This window comes from Rhinoraja longicauda, chromosome 5, assembly GCF_053455715.1.
Source record: "Rhinoraja longicauda isolate Sanriku21f chromosome 5, sRhiLon1.1, whole genome shotgun sequence".
NCBI lineage: Eukaryota > Metazoa > Chordata > Chondrichthyes > Rajiformes > Arhynchobatidae > Rhinoraja > Rhinoraja longicauda.
In genome coordinates, this window is record NC_135957.1 from 1899572 (window position 1) to 1920158 (window position 20587).

The following is a 20587-nucleotide window of genomic DNA, read 5'->3' on the forward strand; positions in this document are numbered from 1 at the left end:
TGGCTCAATTGTATTCGTACAGTATTGTGTTGGAATGGCTGCGAATGTACATCTTACTATCCAAATCTATATACTAAAACTCTTGTTTGTTTGTTTGTTTGTATGTTCCTGAACTACAGTCAAAACGGCACACGATAGCGCGACAATTTTAGGCCCACCTTACTCACCGTCGTCCCTTTGGTGCAAATGGAAGAAGTTTCTTTGAAATCAGTGCTATATTTTTAAAGTTATTCACATTTTAAAGTTTAAATCTATCTCCTAGGGAGGGAGGGGGGACGGAGGGAGGGAGGGAGGGAGGGAGGGAGGGAGGGAGGGAGAGGGAGGGAGAGGGAGGGAGAGGGAGTGGGGTGGAGGGAGGGGGGAGGAGAGGGTGCTGCACTAATGCAGGAGAGGTTTGGGCCCAACGGGTCCACTTGGGGCTAGTGTGTACTGAAACTCTAATCCTGCGGAACACACTCCATGATGTCAACAAGGGAGTCACAGCGACACAGCTGGTAGAGCCACTGCCTCACAGCGCCAGAGACCCGGGTTCAATCCTGGCCTCGGGTGCTGTCTGCACGGAGTTTGCACGTTCTTCCCGTGACCCGCGTGGGTTTTCTCCGGGTGCTCCGGTTTCCTCCCACACTCCAAAGACGTGCGGGTTTGTAGGTTAATCGGCCCTTTGTAAATTACCCCCCAGTGTGTTGGGAATGGATGTGAAAGTGGGATAACATAGAACTAGTTTTAGGATTCGATGTATAGCGTGGAGACAGGTCTCGCGGCCCACCGAGTCTGCGCTGGCCTGCGATCACAATAGACAATAGACAATAGGCGCAGCAGGAGGCCATTCGGCCCTTCGAGCCAGCACCGCCATTCAATGTGATCATGGCTGATCATTCTCAATCAGTACCCCGTTCCTGCCTTCCCCCCATACCCCCTGACTCCGCTATCCTTAAGAGCTCTATCCCCCCCCCCCACACTAGTTCTATGCTGCACACGAGAGCCAATTTACAGAGAGCCAATTAACCCACAAACCTGCACACCCTTGGTAATGTGGGAAGCAAACTGGAGCACCCGGAGAAAACCCACGCAGGTCACGGGGAGAGCGTACAAACTCCGTACAGACAGCACCCGTGGTCAGGATGGAACCCGGGCCTCTGGCGTTGTGAGGCAGCAACTCTACCCGCTGTGTCGCTGTGACTCCCTTGTTGACATCATGGTGTGTGTTCCCCAGGATTAGAGATTTAGTACACACTAGCCCAAGTTGGGCCCAAACCTCTCCTGCATTGGTGCAGCACCCTCTCCTGCCACCCCCCCCCCCTCACTCCCCCTCCCTCCTCACCCCCCTCCCTCCATCCCTCACTCCCCCTCCCTCTCCCCCTCACTCCCCCTCCATCCCTCACCCCCCTCCCTCCATCCCTCACTCCCCCCCTCACTCCCCCTCCCTCCCCCCCTCACTCCCCCTCCCTCCCCCTCCCTCCCTCCATCCCTCCCTCTCTCCCTCCCTCCCCCCCTCCCCTCCCCGTGGAGAGGTGAGCGACGGTCGGCATGGACAGAGTGGGCCGAAGGGCCTGTTTCCACGCTGCACCTGCGCACAGGCCGAGAGGAAGCAGTCAAAGAAACCAGAAGGGCATTCGGAAAAATCTCAAGTATCGACGGTGAAGAACAAATGGCCAAGCCAAGCACAAGGACCTAGCGTGGACTAAGACACCCCTAACGCCTCTAAAGAGTGATGATATTATGTGCACTTAGAATGATTACTTTGCTTGTTACCGTAAAACTGATGGCCAGCTTTAATCGAGTTTTTTTTTTCCTCTCTCTCTCCTCAAAAATAAAACTGCTTATTCATGAACTTTGCTCTCCCCTCTGTGTGAATGCAAATTTGTTTAAGTAATGCAAGAAGTTAGCTATGAATTATTCAGGGTGTATCTGGCAAGCGTGGCAATGTTTCACCAACTAATGAGATTTAAAACAGACAACATGTGATTGACTGGCTTTACAGTAATCATCGCCAAGCAAGCCCTGTGCTTATCATCCGATTAAATTCTCCCCGACCAATAGTCTCTCCTTCCTTTCATTTTAATGTCTCTGGTCTCAGCATGTGAGCAAACCTAACGTGCCAAGAAATCAGTTTTCTTTTATTCATTCTTCACGGTGTTGGGCTTCATTGCCCGAGCCAGCATTTATCACCCATCCCTACTTACATCCGGGAAGAAGGTGAGCCACTTCTCGTTTAGTTTGGAGATACGGCGCAGAAACAGGCCCTACCGGCCCACCGGGCCCGCGCCGACCAGCGATCCCCGCACGCTGACACTGGGCGGTCACGGTGGCACGGCGGTGGAGTTGCCGCCTTACAGCGAATGCAGCGCCGGAGACCCGGGTTCCATCCCGACTACGGGCGCCGTCTGTACGGAGTTTGTACGTTCTCCCCGTGACCTGCGTGTGTTTTCTCCGAGATCTTCGGTTTCCTCCCACACTCCAAAGACGTGCAGGTTTGTAGGTTAATTGGCTGGGCAAATGTAAAAATTGTCCCTAGTGTGTGCAGGATGGTGTTAGTGTGCGGGGATCGCTGGGCGGCGCGGACCCGGTGGGCCGAAGGGGCCTGTTTCCACGCCTTATCTCTAAACTATCCTACACATGCTAGGGACAATTTTTACATTTACACCAAGCCCATTAACCTACAAACCCGCACGTCTTTGGAGTGTGGGGAAGGGGGGAAGGGGATAAGGGAGGAAGGGGGAGGGGGGGAGAGAGGGGAGAGGGGAGTGGGGGAGGAGAGGGTGCTGCACCAATGCAGGAGAGGTTTGGGCCCATCGGGTCCACTTGGTCTAGTCTCCTTTAAATTTTGCCCCTCTCACCTCAAAAGCTATGCCCTGCAGTATTTAACATTTGCACACAAGGATAAAAGGTTCTGCACAGGAGGTGAGAAGTGGAGTTGTTTGTCCACCTGCTCAATCTATACTTGCCAGCTACCATGGCCGGAACTTGTTGACATACCCACATAAGAAGCCCTTGGCACCAATCTGCCCATTAGAGTCAGACAGTGATACAGCGTGGAAACTGGCCCTTCAGCCCAACTTGCCCACACTGGCCAACATGCCCCATCTACACTACTAGTCCCACCTGCCCACGTTTGGTCCATATCCCTCCAAACCTGTCCTATCCGTGTACCCTATCCAAATGTTTCTTGAACGTCGCTATCGTCTCTGCCTCAACTACCTCCTCCGGCAGCTCGTTCCATATACACACCAACCTTTATGTAAAAAAGTTACCCCTCAGATTCCTATTAAATCTTTCCCCCCTCACCTTAATCCTATGTCCTCTGGTTCACGATTCCCCTACTCTGGGCAAGAGACTCTGTGCATCAACCCGATGATTTTGTGCACCTCTATAAGATCACCCCTCATCCTCCTGTGCTCCAAGGAATAGAGTCCCAGCCTGCTCAATCCTCGAGTCCTGGCAACATCTTTGCAAATCTTCTCTGCACACTTTCCAGCTTGACAACATCTATATACAATAGACAATAGACAATAGACAATAGGTGCAGGAGTAGGCCATTCGGCCCTTCGAGCCAGCACCGCCATTCAATGTGATCATGGCTGATCATTCTCAATCAGTACCCCGTTCCTGCCTTCTCCCCATACCCCCTGACTCTGCTATCCTTAAGAGCTCTATCTAGCTCTGTCTTGAATGTATTCAGAGAATTGGCCTCCACTGCCCTCTGAGGCAGAGAATTCCACAGATTCACAACTCTCTGACTAAAAAGGTTTTTCCTCATCTCTGTTTTAAATGGCCTACCCCTTATTCTTAAACTGTGGCCCCTGGTTCTGGACTCCCCCAACATTGGGAACATGTTTCCTGCCTCTAACCTGTCCAACCCCTTAATAATCTTATAAACTCTCGTTTGTTATCTTGTTTCTTCCTGAACTTCAGCCAAAACGCTACACGATAGCCCGACAATTTTAGACCCACCTTACTCACCATTGTCACTTTAGTGGTAATGCAAGTAGTTTTATTGAAATCGGTGTTATATTTTTAAAGTTATTCACATTTTAAAGTTTAAAAGGAGGGGAGGGGGAGGGGAGGAGGGAGGAGGGAGGGGGGAAGGGGGGAGAAGGGAGAGGGGAGGGGGGGTTGAGGAGGGAGGGGGGGGGGGAGAGGGTGCTGCACCAATGCAGGAGAGGTTTGGGCCCAACGGGTCCACTTGGTCTAGTCTTTCCTAAAAACATGATGCCCAAAACTGATTCACAACACTCTAAATGCGGCCTCACCAACGTCTTGTGCAACTGAACCATGACCTCCCAACTTCTACACTCAATACTCTGATGGACATTAGCTGACGAAGGCCGGTGTACCAGAAGCCTTTTTTGACCACCCGATCTACCTGCGACTCCACCTTCAAAGAACCATGCACCTGCGCTCCTAGATCCCTCTGCTGTACAACACTCTCCACAGCCGCCATTCACTGTTTAGGCCCTGCCCAAGTTAGACTTTCCAAAATTCAACACCTCACATTTCTCTGGACTAAATTCCATCAACCATTCGTAGTATAAGAAAATAACTGCAGATGCTGGTACAAATCGATTTATTCACAAAATGCTGGAGTAACTCAGCAGGTCAGGCAGCATCTCGGGAGAGAAGGAATGGGTGACGTTTCGGGTCGAGACCCTTCTTCAGACTCTGAAGATGGGTCTCAACCCGAAACGTCACCCATTCCTTCTCTCCCGAGATGCTGCCTGACCTGCTGATTTACTCCAGCATTTTGTGAATAAATCCATCAACCATTCCTCAGCCTACCTGACCAATTGATCAAGATCCTGCTGCAACGTCTGACGACCATTTTCACCATCTGTAAATCTTCGGAAGAATCTTCGTGGCCTCGCCAACGTCTTACATAACGGCAACAAAGAATATTAGTTAGTTGAGTTTATTGTCACGTGTACCGAGGTACAGTGGAAAGCTTATGTTGCATGCTAACCAGCCAGCAGAAAGACAATGCATGATTACAATCGAGCCATTTACAGTCGAGCCATTTACAGTGGTAAAAAACATGATAAGGGAATAACGTTCAGTGCAAGGTAAAGACAGCAAAGTCCGATCAAGAATAGCCCAATGATGTAGATAGTAGTTCAGGCCTGCTCTCTGGTTGTGGTGGGATGGTTCAGTTGCCTGATAACAGCCGCGAAGAAACTGTCCCTGAATCTGGAGGTGTGCGTTTTCACACTTCTGTACTTTTTGCCTGATGGAGAGGGGAAAATGTTTTACAAGCCTAGTCGCTCCAGTCTTTCAACATACGACAGTCCCGCCATTCCGGGAATTAACCTAGTGAACCTATGCTGCACGCCCTCAATAGCAAGAATATCCTTCCTCAAATTTGGAGACCAAAACTGCACACAGTACTCCAGGTGCGGTCTCACTAGGGCCCTGTACAACTGCAGAAGGACCTCTTTGCTCCTATACTCAACTCCTCTTATCATAAAGGCCAACATGCCATTAGCTTTCTTCACTGCCTACTGTATGCTAACTTTAAGTGACTGATGAACAAGGACACCCAGATCTCTTTGTATTTCCCCATTTCCTAACGACACCATTCAGATAATAATCTGCCTTCCTGTTCTTTCCACCAAGTCATCTGCCATCTAAGTGATGTTGAGCGAGAATCAAATATCAGCTTCAACACACAGTGCTGGAGTAACTCAGCGGGTCAGGCAGCATCTCTGGAGAACATGGATGGGTGACGTTTCACAGAGTGCTGGAGTAACTCAGCGGGTCAGGCAGCATCTCTGGAGAACATGGATGGGTGACGTTTCACAGAGTGCTGGAGTAACTCAGCGGGTCAGGCAGCATCTCTGGAGAACATGGATGGGTGACGTTTCACAGAGTGCTGGAGTAACTCAGCGGGTCAGGCAGCATCTCTGGAGATAGCTGATGTTTTGGGACTGGACTCTACTTCGGAAATAGTCTAAAATAGGTCCCCCGCCCTGAAACATCACCTATCCATGTTCTCCAGAGATGCTGCCTGACCCGCTGAGTTACTCCAGCCCTCTGAAATTTGTTTTGTAAACCAACATCTGCAGTTCCTTGTTTCTACACCAGCCTGGACGTTGCAGGTAAATCCCTCTGCTGTCCCTTCAGGTATTGCGGTGGGATCTTTGATCTACACCTGTGAGAGCAGAACACGGAACATAGAACAGTACAGCACAGGAACAGGCCCTTCGGCCCACAGTTTAGTTGATTTTAGTTTAGGCAATAGACAATAGACAATAGACAATAGACAATAGGTGCAGGAGGAGGCCATTCGGCCCTTCGAGCCAGCACCGCCATTCAATGTGATCATGGCAGATCATTCTCAATCAGTACCCCGTTCCTGCCTTCTCCCCATACCCCCTGACTCCGCTATCCTTAAGAGCTCTATCTAGCTCTCTCTTGAATGCATTCAGAGAATTGGCCTCCACTGCCTTCTGAGGCAGAGAATTCCACAGATTCACAACTCTCTGGATGAAAAAGTTTTTCCTCATCTCCGTTCTAAATGGCCTACCCCTTATTCTTAAACTGTGGCCCCTGGTTCTGGACTCCCCCAACATTGGGAACATGTTTCCTGCATGAGATTCAGAGATGCTGAATTACGATACGATGCAACTTTTATTTATTCTGGAGGGAAATTGGTCTGCCACCAGTCTTTTTTTAGTTTGGTTTAGAGATACAGCGCGGAAACAATCCCTTCGGCCCACCGGGACCGCGCCGACCAGCGATCCCCGCACTCTAACACTATCCTACACCCACTAGGAACAATTTTCACATTTACCAAGCCAATTAACCTACACGTCTTTGGAGTGTGGGAGGAAACGGAAGATCTCGGACAAAACCCACGCAGGTCACGGGGAGAACGTACAAACTCCGTACAGACAGCACCCATAGTCGGGATGGAACCCGGGTCTCCGACGCTGCATTCGCTGTAAGGCAGCAACTCTACCGTTGCGCCACCGTGACCGCCCAAAGTCAAAAGATAGAGTTACAAGGCATTGAATGGCATTATAATAATAATAAGGAACTTTAAGTGGCCAGTTATTGCACAGAGCGCATGTGTAATGACACACAAACATGACATTAAATTATCCAGTGAAAAAGTTCAGGATTAGGGATGTACAAAGGGGGGGGGCGGGGAGGAGGAAGGGGGGGGGGGAGGGGGGAGTCAGTCTACCCCACGACAGAAGGGGGAGGAGTTGTACAGTTTGATAGCCACAGGGTAGAAGGATCTCCTGTGGCGTTCTGTGCTACTCATGCTGGGAACAGTCTGTTGCTGAAGGTGCTCCTCAGGTATTAAAGTCATTAAGGCCGTTAAAGTCGAAGTAAATGATGACAGAGTATATATCGATTTAGGTGTTTTTAAAGTGAAGTTAATTACAAATATCAAAATGCAGCAATAATTAAATCCAGCAAAGGAAAATGATTTAATAATTGATTTATATCCCGTTCCACAGGCTGGGGATTCGCACTGAAATAAACAGGGCCTCTGAAGCCATGTTATAGTTGAGTATAGGAGCAAAGAGGTCCTTCTGCGGTTGTACAGGGCACTAGTGAGACCGCACCTGGAGTACTGTGTGCAGTTGTACAGGGCCCTAGTGAGACCACACCTGGAGTACTGTGTGCAGTTTTAGTCTCCAAATTTGAGGAAGGATATTCTTGCTATTGAGGGCGTGCAGCATAGGTTTACTAGGTTAATGCCCGGAATGGCGGGACTGTCCTATGTTGAAAGACTGGAGCGACTAGGCATGTATACACTGGAATTTAGAAGGATGAGAGGAGATCTTATCGAAACGTATAAGATTATTAAGGGGTTGGACACGTTAGAGGCAGGAAACATGTTCCCAATGTTGGGGGAGTCCAGAACAAGGGGCCACAGTTTAAGAATGAGGGGTAGACCATTTAGAATGGAGATGAGGAAAAACTTTTTCAGTCAGAGAGTTGTGAATCTGTGGAATTCTCTGCCTCAGAAGGCAGTGGAGGCCAATTCTCTGAATGCTTTCAAGCCTAGTTTGTATACAAGTCTGTACGGAGTTTGTACTTTCTCCCTGTGACCTGCGTGGGTTTTCTCCGGGTTCTCCGGTTTCCTCCCACACTCTAAAGACGTACAGGTTTGTTGGTTAATCGGCTTGGGTAAATTTACCCGAGTCCGTAAGTTAGAACTAGTGAACGGATTATCGGTGGCTGGCATGGACTGTTTCTACACTGTGTCTCTGAACTAAACAAAATACCAGCTACAAGCGATAGTTACACAAAAAGCTGGAGTAACTCAGCGGGTCAGGCAGCATCTCTGGAGAACATGGATGGGTGACGTTTCACAGAGTGCTGGAGTAACTCAGCGGGTCAGGCAGCATCTCTGGAGAACATGGATGGGTGACGTTTCACAGAGTGCTGGAGTAACTCAGCGGGTCAGGCAGCATCTCTGGAGAACATGGATGGGTTACGTTTCACAGAGTGCTGGATTAACTCAGCGGGTCAGGCAGCATCTCTGGAGAACATGGATGGGTGACGTTTCACAGAGTGCTGGAGTAACTCAGCGGGTCAGGCAGCATCTGTGGAGAACATGGATAGGAGATATTTTGGGGTGGGACCCTTTTTCAGTCTGAAGAAGGATCCCGACCAAAATGTCATCGATGCTTGTCTTCCAGAGATGCCACGTGTCCCACTGGGTTACTCCAACATTTCGGGCCTGTTAAGGGTCCTGTCCCACTTTGGTGATCTTTTAGGCGACTGCCGGCGATTGTCATAGTCGCAGCAGGTCGCCGAAAAACCGGGGACTGGACCCCCCCCACGACAATGTCTACGACAAGCTACAACAGCCTACCACCTAGTCGACATCAAGCTACGGCAAGCTACCGACAACCAGCGACCCAGTCGTCGCGAGTATCATATCATATCATATCATCATATATATACAGCCGGAAACAGGCCTTTTCGGCCCTCCAAGTCCGTGCCGCCCAGCGATCCCCGCACATTAACACTATCCTACACCCACTAGGGACAATTTTTACATTTACCCAGCCAATTAACCTACATACCTGTACGTCTTTGGAGTGTGGGAGGAAACCGAAGATCTCGGAGAAAACCCACGCAGGTCACGGGGAGAACGTACAAACTCCTTACAGTGCAGCACCCGTAGTCAGGATCGAACCTGAGTCTCCGGCGCTGCATTCGCTGTAAAGCAGCAACTCTACCGCTGCGCTACCGTCCCGAGTAGGACGTCCACCTACGACCGCACCTACGACAACCTACGACTGCACCTATGACAACACAGGCGACAACCGAAGTCAACCTACGTCCACCCGCGACCAGCTACGACAAGCTACGAACCTGTCGGCGACAACTGAAGACAATTCACGTCATTTTGGCCTCCGGTTTTGATGCCGGTCCCTGTCGCCGGTCGACGTAGGTAGTCGCCAATGGAATTCACCGAAGTCAGCGCCGGTGACAACCTACGTCACCTGGCGACAACCTACGACAGCGCCCCCATCAGGAGACGTCAAGCTACGCTGCTCATTGGTGTCAAACCAACAGTCGCCGAAAAATGTTTTAAAATACTGAAAATCCAGCGTCGACCAGAAAGACGCTACGACTCTTTGTAGACGACTCACGACCGTACAGGTGACACCCCGGCGACCGTGTGGCCACAGCCTAGTCGCCTGGAGTCGTCTAAACAATCGCCTAAGTGGGACAGGGGCTTAAGGCTTGCAATTCAGATCACGTCAGTCCAGAAAGGCTGTGGAGATTTTGAAGAGGATAGGTTTATCAGAATGCTGCCTGGATAGAGTGTATTGGTTATAAGGAGAGGTTGGGGCAGGCCTGGATTGATTTCTCTGGAGCAGTGAAGATCGAGAGGAGACCTCATAGAAGTATAAGAAAATAACTGCAGATGCTGAAACAAATCGAAGGGTCTCGACCCGAAACGTCACCCGTTCCTTCTCTCCTGAGATGCTGCCTGACCTGCTGAGTTACTCCAGCATTTTGTGAATAAATACCTCATAGAAGTATATAACATTTGCAGAGGCACAGATAGGGTGGACAGTCAGAACATTTTTCCAGAAATGTCAAAGACTGGAGGGCATAGTTTTAAAGTCCAATGGGTGACGTTTGCAGGAGATGTGAGAGGCATTTTTTTTTTTAATGCTTAGAGTGATGGGTGATCATAAGGTGATAGGAGCAGAATTAGGCTATTCGGCCCATCGAGTTTACTCCGCCACTCAATCATGGCTGATCATGGGACTCGCCTTAGGCTCGGCCCGCTGCGGACCGTCCGGCGCGGCCTGCAACCACAACAACCTGACCGCGGGAGAGGACAGCAGGAGAAGGGAAAGACATTGTGGCCTTCCATCACAGTGAGGAGAGGACTGGAGGAGACTCACTGTGATGGATGTTTCTTTGATGGATGTTTCTTTTTTTGTGTGTTTTTGGGGTTGTGTAATTTTAATGCCTATTTAATGCTTTTATTGTTGGACTGTGGGTGACTGAATTTCGTCCAATTTGGATGACAAATAAAGCTATCTTGAATCTTGAATCTCTTGAATCTTGAATCTATCTCTCCCTCTTGACCCCATTCTCCTGCCTTCTCCCCACGTTCGATCAGCTGAGAAGGTTGTTGGCTGCAACCTACACTGCCATCGTAGAGTCCGTCCTCACCTTCTCCATCATGGTCTGGTTTGGCTCAGCCACCAAGCACCACATCCGGAGGCTGCAACGGATCGTTCGATCAGCTGAGAAGGTTGTTGGCTGCAACCTTCCCCCCCCATTGACCAACTGTACACTGCAAGGGCCAGGAAGCGAGCGGGCAAGATCACCTCTGACCCCTCTCACCCTGGCCACAAACTCTTTGAAGCACTTCCCTCTGGAAGGCGACTCCGGACTGTCAAAGCAGCCACAGCCGGACATAAAAACAGCTTTTTTTCCACGAGTGATAGTTATACTCAACAACCAAAGCCTGTAGTCTCTTTTCTGCTCTGGTTTATTTTCACCCACATGTTTAGACCGTAATGTTGTATCCTTATTGTTTTGATGTGGTTATGCTTTATTCTTAATTGTTAACTGTATGTTTGTGTTGTCATTTGCGAGCGGAGCACCAAGGCACATTCCTTGTACATGCACATACTTGGCCAATAAACTTATTCATTCATTCATTAATAACCCGTGACACCCGCACTAATCAAGAATCTGTCAATCTCCGCCTTAAAAATATCCATTGACTTGGCCTCCACAGCCTTCTGTGGCAATGAATTCCACAGATTCACCACCCCTCTGACTGACGAAATTTCCTCCTCATCTCCTTTGATTCTGAGGCTATGGTCTCTGGTTCTAGACTCTCCCACAAGTGGAAACATCCCTTCCACAAACAGACTACCTCCTGTCAGTCCGCCTTAACCAACCTGATCTCCCGGTGGCTGAGCACTTCAACTCCCCCTCCCACTCCCAGTCTGACCTTTCTGTCATGGGCCTCCCCCAGTGCCATACTGAGGCCCACCGGAAATTGGAGGAACAGCACCTCATATTTCGCCTGGGCAGCTTGCAGCCCAGTGGTATGAACATTGACTTCTCCAACTTTAGATAGTTCCCCTGTCCCTCTCTTCCCCTCCCCCTTCCCAGATCTCCCTCTGTCTTCGTGTCTCCACCTATATCCTTCCTTTGTCCCGCCCCCCCGACATCAGTCTGAAGAAGGGTCTCGACCCGAAACGTCACCCATTCCTTCTCTCCTGAGATGCTGCCTGACCTGCTGAGTTACTCCAGCATTTTGTGAATAAATACCTTCGATTTGTACCAGCATCTGCAGTTATTTTCTTATATGCCTCTTGTGCTACTGTAGACTTGCTCTCCAATTATGCATTGTGATCATGTCTTGTTTTTTTTTTCTTGGCAGTTTTTGTCTTCTCACGGCCTGGCAGAATTTAATGTGCATCTATAATTTAGGCAGAGTCTAAGTTTTATGTGTTGTCTGAGTCTGAGTGCTTGAGATACTGCCGCAAGCAAGATTTCCATTCATCACAGTTGCGTAGATAACATTAACCTTGACTCAACTTGAAGCAAGGATTTGTACAGTGAATGTGATGTGAGGGAAATAGAAAATAGGTGCGGGGAGGAGGCCATTCGGCCCTTCGAGCCAGCACCGCCATTCATTGTGATCATAAGTTCGCAAGTTATAGGAGTAGAATTAGGCCATTCGGCCCATCGAGTTCTACTCCGCCATTCAATCATGGCTGATCTCTGCCTCCTAATCCCTTTTTCCTGCCTTCTCCCCATAACCCCTGACACCCGTTCTAATCAAGAATCTGTCTATCTCTGCCTTAAAAATATCCACTGACTTGGCCTCCACAGCCCTCTGTGGCAATCAGTTTCGCAGATGAACTACCCTCTGACTAAATAAGTTTCTCCCTTTGATTCTGAGGCTGTGCCCTCTGGCCCTAGACTCTCCCACCAGTGGAAACATCCTCTCCACATTCACTTTATCTATGCTTTTCATTATTCTGTAAGTTTCAATGAGGTCCCTAAATACCTCCCAAAATACCACAATCTCTCAAAGTGTTTCTCAACTTGTTTGGAAGGTTGGTTAAACCATACAGCGAGATATGAATAAATGAATGAATGAATAAGTTTATTGGCCAAGTATGTACACATACAAGGATACATATAGATCAAATACAGATCATGGCTGATCGTCCACAATCAGTAACCCATGCCTGCCTTCTCCCCATATCCCTTGATTACGCTCGCCTCCAGAGCTCTATCTAACTCTCTCTTAAATTCTTCCAGTGATTTGGCCTCCACTGCCCTCCTTGGCAGAGAATTCCACAAATTCACAACTCTCTGGGTGAAAAAGTTTTTTTATACCTCACGCTGCCTCGGCAAGGCCAGCAGCATAATCAAGGACCAGTCGCACCCTGGCCACTCCCTCCTCTCCCCTCTCCCATCAGGCAAAAGGTACAGAAGTGTGAAAACGCACAGCTCCAGATTCAGGGACAGTTTCTTCCCAGCTGTTATCAGGCAGCTGAACCATCCTACCACCAACTAGAGAGTGGTCCTGAGCTACCATCTACCTCATTGGAGACCCTCGGACTATCTTTGATTGGACTTTACTGAACCTTATCTTGCACTAAACGTTATTCACGTTATTCCGTTTATCATGTATCTGTACACTGTTGACGGCTCGATTGTAATCATGTATTGTCTTTCCATGAACTAGATAGCACGCAACAAAAGGTTTTCACTGTACCTCGGTACACAATAGACAATAGGTGCAGGAAGAGGCCATTCGGCCCTTCGAGCCAGCACCGCCATTCAATGTGATCATGGCAGATCATTCTCAATCAGTACCCCGTTCCTGCCTTCTCCCCATACCCCCTGACTCCGCTATCCTTAAGAGCTCTATCTAGTTCTCTCTTGAATGCATTCAGAGACTTGGCCTCCACTGCCTTCTGAGGCAGAGAATTCCACAGATTAACAACTCTCTGACTGAAAAGGTTTTTCCTCATCTCCGTTCTAAATGGCCTACCCCTTATTCTTAAACTGTGGCCCGTGACACGTGACAATGAACTAGACTAAACTGAAACTGAATGGGTAATTGATGGTCGGCGTGAACTTGGTGGGCCACAGGGCCTGTTTCCGTGCTGTATTTAGTTTAGAGTTTAGAGATACAGCGCGGAAACAGGCCCTTCGGCCCACCGGGTCCGCGCCGACCAGCGATCCCCACACACTAACACTATCCTACACACACTAGGGACAATTTTTACATTTGCCCAGCCAATTAACCTACAAACCTGCACGTCTTTGGAGTGTGGGAGGAAACCGAAGATCTCGGAGAAAACCCACGCAGGTCACGGGGAGAACGTACAAACTCCGTACAGACGGCGCCCGTAGTCGGGATGGAACCCGGGTCTCCGGCGCTGTATTCGCTGGAGGACGCAACTCTACCGCTGCGCCACCGTGACCGCCCTAACTTGACAAGTCCTCTTACCCGAGAGCCTCGTTGGTAATTATTCTGGTCAAAGAACCAGTATTTCATCGGTGCAGTATCTAGGATCTGAAGAAGGGTCTCGACCCGAAATGTCACCCATTCCTTCTCTCCAGAGATGCTGCCTGTCCTGCTGAGTTACTCCAGCACTCTGTGAAACGTCACACATTCCTTCTCTCCAGAGATGCTGCCTGACCCGCTGAGTTACTCCAGCAGTCTGTGAAACGTCACCCATTCCTTCACTCCAGAGATGCTGCCCGACCCGCTGAGTTACTCCAGCACTCTGTGAAACGTCACCCATCCATGTTCTCCAGAGATGCTGCCTGACCCGCTGAGTTACTCCAGCACTCTGTGAAACGTCACCCATCCATGTTCTCCAGAGATGCTGCCTGACCCGCTGAGTTACTCCAGCACTCTGTGTCCATCTGCAGTATCTAGATTGTCCTACGTTAGTGGAAGCGGACAGTGTGGAAGGGGACACTATGTCTTTTTTTTCTTTATCATAGAGTCATAAAGACATAGAGAGATACAATGTGGAAACAGGCCCTTCGGCCCAACTTGTCCCAGCTTTGAGTCCCAGCTACACTAGTCCCACCTGCCTGCGCTTGGTCCATATCCCTCCAAACCTGTCCTATCCATGTACCTGTCCAACTGTTTCTTAAACGATGGGATAGTCCCAGCCTCAACCACCTCCTCTGGCAGCTTGTTCCATACACCCACCACCCCTTTGTGTGAAAAAGTTACCCCTCGGATTCCTATTAAATCTTTTCCCCTTCACCTTAAACCTATGTCCTCTGGTCCTCGATTCCCCTACTCTGGGCAAGAGATTCTGTGCATCTACCCGATCTATTCCTCTCATGATAGATCGGGTAGATGCACAGAGTCTCTTGCCCAGAGTAGGGGAATCGAAAATATAGGTTTAAGGTGTCTAATTATTGGTTGGTGTATAGTCACAGGGGCTAAGAGGATATATTCAAATCCTACCACAGCAACTTGAAGTTTAAAAATAAATAAACCAGCAAATCTGGTGTAAAGATCTGTGTTAGTAATGGACCATAAAACACAAGTTGGCCGTGAAAATCCATCTGGCTCATCAGCATCCTTCAGGGAAGGCTGTTGGGCGGTCACCTTTGGCGCGGCGGTAGAGTTGCTGCCTTACAGCGAATGCAGCGCCGGAGACCCGGGTTCCATCCCATCAGAGGGCCAATTAACCTGCGTACCTGCGCGCCTTGGGAATGTGGGAGGAAACCGGAACAACCGGAGAAGGCCCACGCGGTCATGGGTGAATGTGCAAGCTCCACAAAGACAGTGTCCGAAGTCACTGGCGCTGTGAGGCAGCAACTCTACCGCTGCGCCACCGTGCTCACCTTAAATATACAACGGGTCAGCCAGCATCTGTGGAGGGAAATGGATAGATAACTTTTCGGGTGGGGGACCCTTCTTCGGAGTCAAGGATGGGTGGTGGGGGGGTGCGTGAAAGAGGAGAAAGAGGTTAGGGGCATAGGTGGATTGAGATGAAGAGGGGATGATTGAACAATGAGTAAGATGGGGGAGAGAAGGGTGGAGCGAGGATGGGGGTGATGCGTGGAGTAATCAAAAGGGTGTGGATGGTGGAATCTGATAAGGGACCAGGATGGGGAGTAAAACGTGGAAACGGAGTGGTACGTAGAAGGGGTTGGAGGACCAGAATGGGGAGGAGTGGGAGATGGGTGGATGAACGGAGTTTGCAAAGAACTAGTGATGGTACGCGGGGGGGGGGGGGGGGGGGGGGGTGGAAAGAAAGGTGTGAGTGCATTCGGAGGAAGAGTGGGTGGGATATGTGTGTTGGAAGAAACTGCAGATGCTGGTTTAAACCGAAGGTAGGCACAAAATGCCGGAGTAACTTGCTGGCAAACCTAATAGACAATAGGCAATAGACAATAGGTGCAGGAGGAGGCCATTCGGCCCTTCGAGCCAGCCATTCAATGTGATCATGGCTGATCATCCACAATCAGTACCCCGTTCCTGCCCTCTCCCCATACCGTAACTAATACTTAGAGCTTAGAGCAGTACAGCACAGGGACAGGCCCTTCAGCCCATAATGTCCGTGCCGAACATGATGCCAAGTTCCAATCTAGCGACACATGATCCATATCCCCCCCATCCCTGCATTATGCATGTGGCTATTTGGAATCAGTGGAATTCTCTGCCACAGAGGGCAGTGGAGGCCAATTCACTGGATGAATTTAAAAGAGAGTTAGATAGAGCTCTAGAGGCTAGCGGAATCAAGGGGTATGGGGAGAAGGCAGGAACGGGGAACTGATTGTGGATGATCAGCCATGATCACATTGAATGGAGAGCTGGCTCGAAGGGCCGAATGGCCTCCTCCTGCAACTATTTTCTATGTTTCTATTAAAAACACTTTTAAATGCCTCTTAAATGTCACTATCCTATCATCCTGCAGTATAACCTCTGGCAGCTCATTGCAGGTATCCATCACTCTGTTTATAAATTAAACTCCTTTAAATTTTGTCCTTCTCACCTTAAAGCCATTGACTTTGGCCTTTCCACTCTGGGGGAAAAGGTTCTGACTGTCTACTCTTTCTATGCTTCTCATAATTGTATAGGTATCACAAAATGCTGGAGTATCTCAGCGGGTCAGGTAGCATCTCCGGAGAAATGGAATAGGTAAGTTTCGGGGTCGAGACCCTTCTTCAGATTCTGGGGAAAGGGAGATGAGAGATAAAGACGGTGATGTAGAGAGATGTAGAACAAATGACAATAGACAATAGACAATAGGTGCAGGAGGAGGCCATTCAGCCCTTCGAGCCAGCACCGCCATTCAATGTGATCATGGCCAATCATTCTCAATCAGTACCCCGTTCCTGCCTTCTCCCCATACCCACTGACTCCGCTATCCTTAAGAGCTCTATCCAGCTCTCTCTTGAATGCATTCAGAGAATTGGCCTCCACTGCCTTCTGAGTTTGAGAATCCCACAGATTCACAACTCTCTGACTGAAAAGGTTTTTCCTCATCTCTGTTCTAAATGGCCTACCCCTTATTCTTAAACTGTGGCCCCTGGTTCTGGACTCCCCCAACATTGGGAACACGTTTCCTGCCTCTAACGTGTCCAACCCCTTAATAATCTTATATGTTTCGATAAGATCCCCTCTCATCCTTCTAAATTCCAGTGTATACAAGCCTATTCCAGTGTATACAGTGTATTCATATAAATGGATGAAAGATATGCAAAAACGTAATGATGATAATGGAAGCAGCTTACACCCCAGAGGTATGAACATTGACTTCTCAAACTTCAAGTAACCTTTGCTTTCCCTCTTTCTCCATCGCTCCCCCATCCCAGATCTCCCACCAGTCGTACTGTCTCCCTGATTACATTTTCTCTCTGTTTGCTTTGTTGTCACCTTCCCCTAGCTAACAATGATCTATTCTCCATTTCCCCTAAACCCCGCATCCTATTTGATGTCCTGTTTTCACACCTTACCCTTCCTTATCTCGGTGCCTCCCTCCCTCTCTCCAGACTCTCAGACTGAAGAAGGGTCTCGACCCGAAACGTCACCCATCCCTTCTCTCCAGGGATGCTGCCTGTCCCGCTGAGTTGCTCCAGCATTTTGTGCCTGTCTTCGGTGTACACCGGCCTCTGCAGTTCCTTCCCACACAATAAAATCCCTATTCTCTTCGACAGCAAACAATCAATCAGATAGGCACAGAGTAAAGAACTGGTGTCTATTTTCTCAGTAGCGATTACTGTTTAAATAAACTCTGAACTGCAGAAGCTATTTAAACATCAGAAGTTTATTAATAACCAATGAGCCTATCTAACAGTCCATGAATTACGGCAAATGGAATCTATTTAATCAAGAAACAGTGGTCTATTAAATAGTTTCTATGAACACAACGAACAATCTTTTAAATTGGTGGATAATCTATTTAAACAACCTTTGTAAACCTAGTCTTCATAATTGTTTGACAGTCTGCTAAACTGTCTGGGTAACATAGAAACATAGAAAATAGGTGCAGGAGGAGGCCATTTGGCCCTTCGAGCCAGCACCGCCATTCATTGTGATCATGGCTGATCATCCACAATCAGTAACACCGTGCCTGTTTTCTCCCTATATCCCTTGATTCCGCTAGCCCCTAGAGCTCTATCTAACTCTCTTTTAAATTCATCCAGTGAATTGGCCTCCACTGCCCTCTGTGGCAGAGAATTCCACAAATTCACAACTCTCTGAGTGGAAAAGTTTTTCTCACCTCAGTTTTAAATGGCCTCCCCTTTATTCTTACACTGTGTGGCCCCTGGTTATGGACTCCCCCAACATTGGGAACATTTTCCTGCATTTAACTTGTCCAGTCCTTTTATAATTTTATACGTCTCTATGCGATCCCCTCTCATCCTTCTAAACTCCAGTGAATACTAGCCCAGTCTTTCCAATCTTTCCTCATATGACAGTCCCGCCATCCCGGGGATTAACCTGGTGAACCTACGCTGCATTGCTTCAATAGCAAAGATGTCCTTCCTCAAATTAGGAGACCAGGACTGGGCCAGTGACCTAAACCTGTTTTTTAATAGATTTGATGGTGTGGCCTCTGCCCACCCACTCCCCCTGCTCCCCGACAGTCTCTCCCCCTCGATCCCCCTGGTCCACTTTCTCTGCCCTTTTTTTGCCGATCCTGACCATCAAGGCCGAGCAGGTTTAGTTCAGAGATACAGCGCGGAAACAGGCCCTTTCGGCCCACCGGGTCCGCGCCGATCCCCGCACGCCAACACTATCCTACACACACACACACACTGGGACAAATTTTATATTTATACCAAGCCAATTAATTTGTACGTCTTTGGAGTGTGGGAGGAAACCGGAGCACCCGAAGAAAACCCCCACAGGTCACGGGGAGAACGTACAAACTCCATACGGACAGCACCTGTATTCGGGATGGAACCCGGGTCTCCGGCGCTGCATTCGCTGTAAGGCGGCAACTCTACCGCTGCGCCACCGTGACCGCCCTAAGGCAGGAGCTGAGCAGACTCCGCCTACGCAAGGCCACAGGTCTGGATGGTGTCAGGCCTAGGGCACTCAAGGCGTGTGCCAGCCAGTTGTGTGGAGTACCCCAGCATATCTTCAACCTGAGCCTGAGCCTGAGCCTGGAGAGGGTTCCTGTGATGTAGAAGACATCCTGCCTGGTTCCTGCACCAAAGAGGACGCATCCCAGCTCCTCCAATGACCACATATGCATCCCAGCTCCGCCAATGACCCCACCTGGAGCTCCTGCAGTTCACTCACCAAACAAAGATGGCAGTAGAGGACGCCATCATCCACCTGCTCCGTCGTTCAGATGCTCACCTGGATAAGCCGGGAAGCATTGTGAGAGTCATGTTTTTTTACTTTTAACACCATCTGCTAGCGAGCAAACTGAGGAAGATGCAGGTGGATGTTCCATTGGTGTCCTGGATCATCAACTACCTGACTGGACGACCACAACATGTCAGGCTGCAGAACTGTGTCTCGGACATGGTGGTGAGCAACACAGGGGTCCCATGGGGGAACGGTCCTCTCCCCCTTCCTGTTCACCATCTACGACACATGAAACTGCAGAAAGTGGGGGCCATTGCCCGGTCCATCGTGGGTACTGACCTCCCCACCATCAAAGTGATCTACAGGTGATCTTCGCTCAACACCTTCGCTCATTCCGCCTTAACCAACCTGATCTCCCGGTGGCTGAGCACTTCAACTCCCCCTCCCACTCCCAGGCTGACCTTTCTGTCATGGGCCTCCTCCAGTGCCATAGTGAGGCCCACCGCAAATTGGAGGAACAGCACCTCATATTTCACCTGGGCAGCTTGCAGCCCAGCGGTATGAACGTCCACTTCTCCAACTTTAGATAGTTCCTCTGTCCCTCTCTTCCCCTCCTCCTTCCCAGATCTCCCTCTATCTTCCTGTCTCCACCTATATCCTTCCTTTGTCCCGCCCCCCTGACATCAGTCTGAAGAAGGGTCTCGACCCGAAACGTCACCCATTCCTTCTCTCCCGAGATGCTGGGTTACTCCAGCATTTTGTGAATAAATAACCATATAACCATATAACCATATAACAACTACAGCACGGAAACAGGCCCGTTCGGCCCTACCAGTCCACGATTTGTACCAGCATCTGCAGTTATTTTCTTACACTACAGGTAGCGCTGCCTTAAGAAGTCACCTAATGTTGTCAAAGACCCACACCACCCTGGCCACACTCTTATCTCGCTGCTACCATCGGGAAGAAGGTACATGAGCCTCAGAACTGTGAACTCCAGGTTCAAGAACAGCCTCTTAGTTTAGTGTAGTTTAGAGATATGGCGCGGAAACAGGCCCTTCGGCCCATCGAGTGCACGCCGACCAGCACACTAGTTCTACGTTATCCCACATTCCCACCCATTCCCTACACACTAGGGGGGGGGGAGAACACGTTACAGGCAGGAAACATGTTCCCAATGTTGGGGGAGGCCAGAACCAGTGGAGTCAGGGGGTATGGGGAGAAGGCAGGAACGGGGTACTGATTGAGAATGATCAGCCATGATCACATTGAATGGCTGTGCTGGCTCGAAGGGCCGAATGGCCTCCTCCTGCACCTATTGTC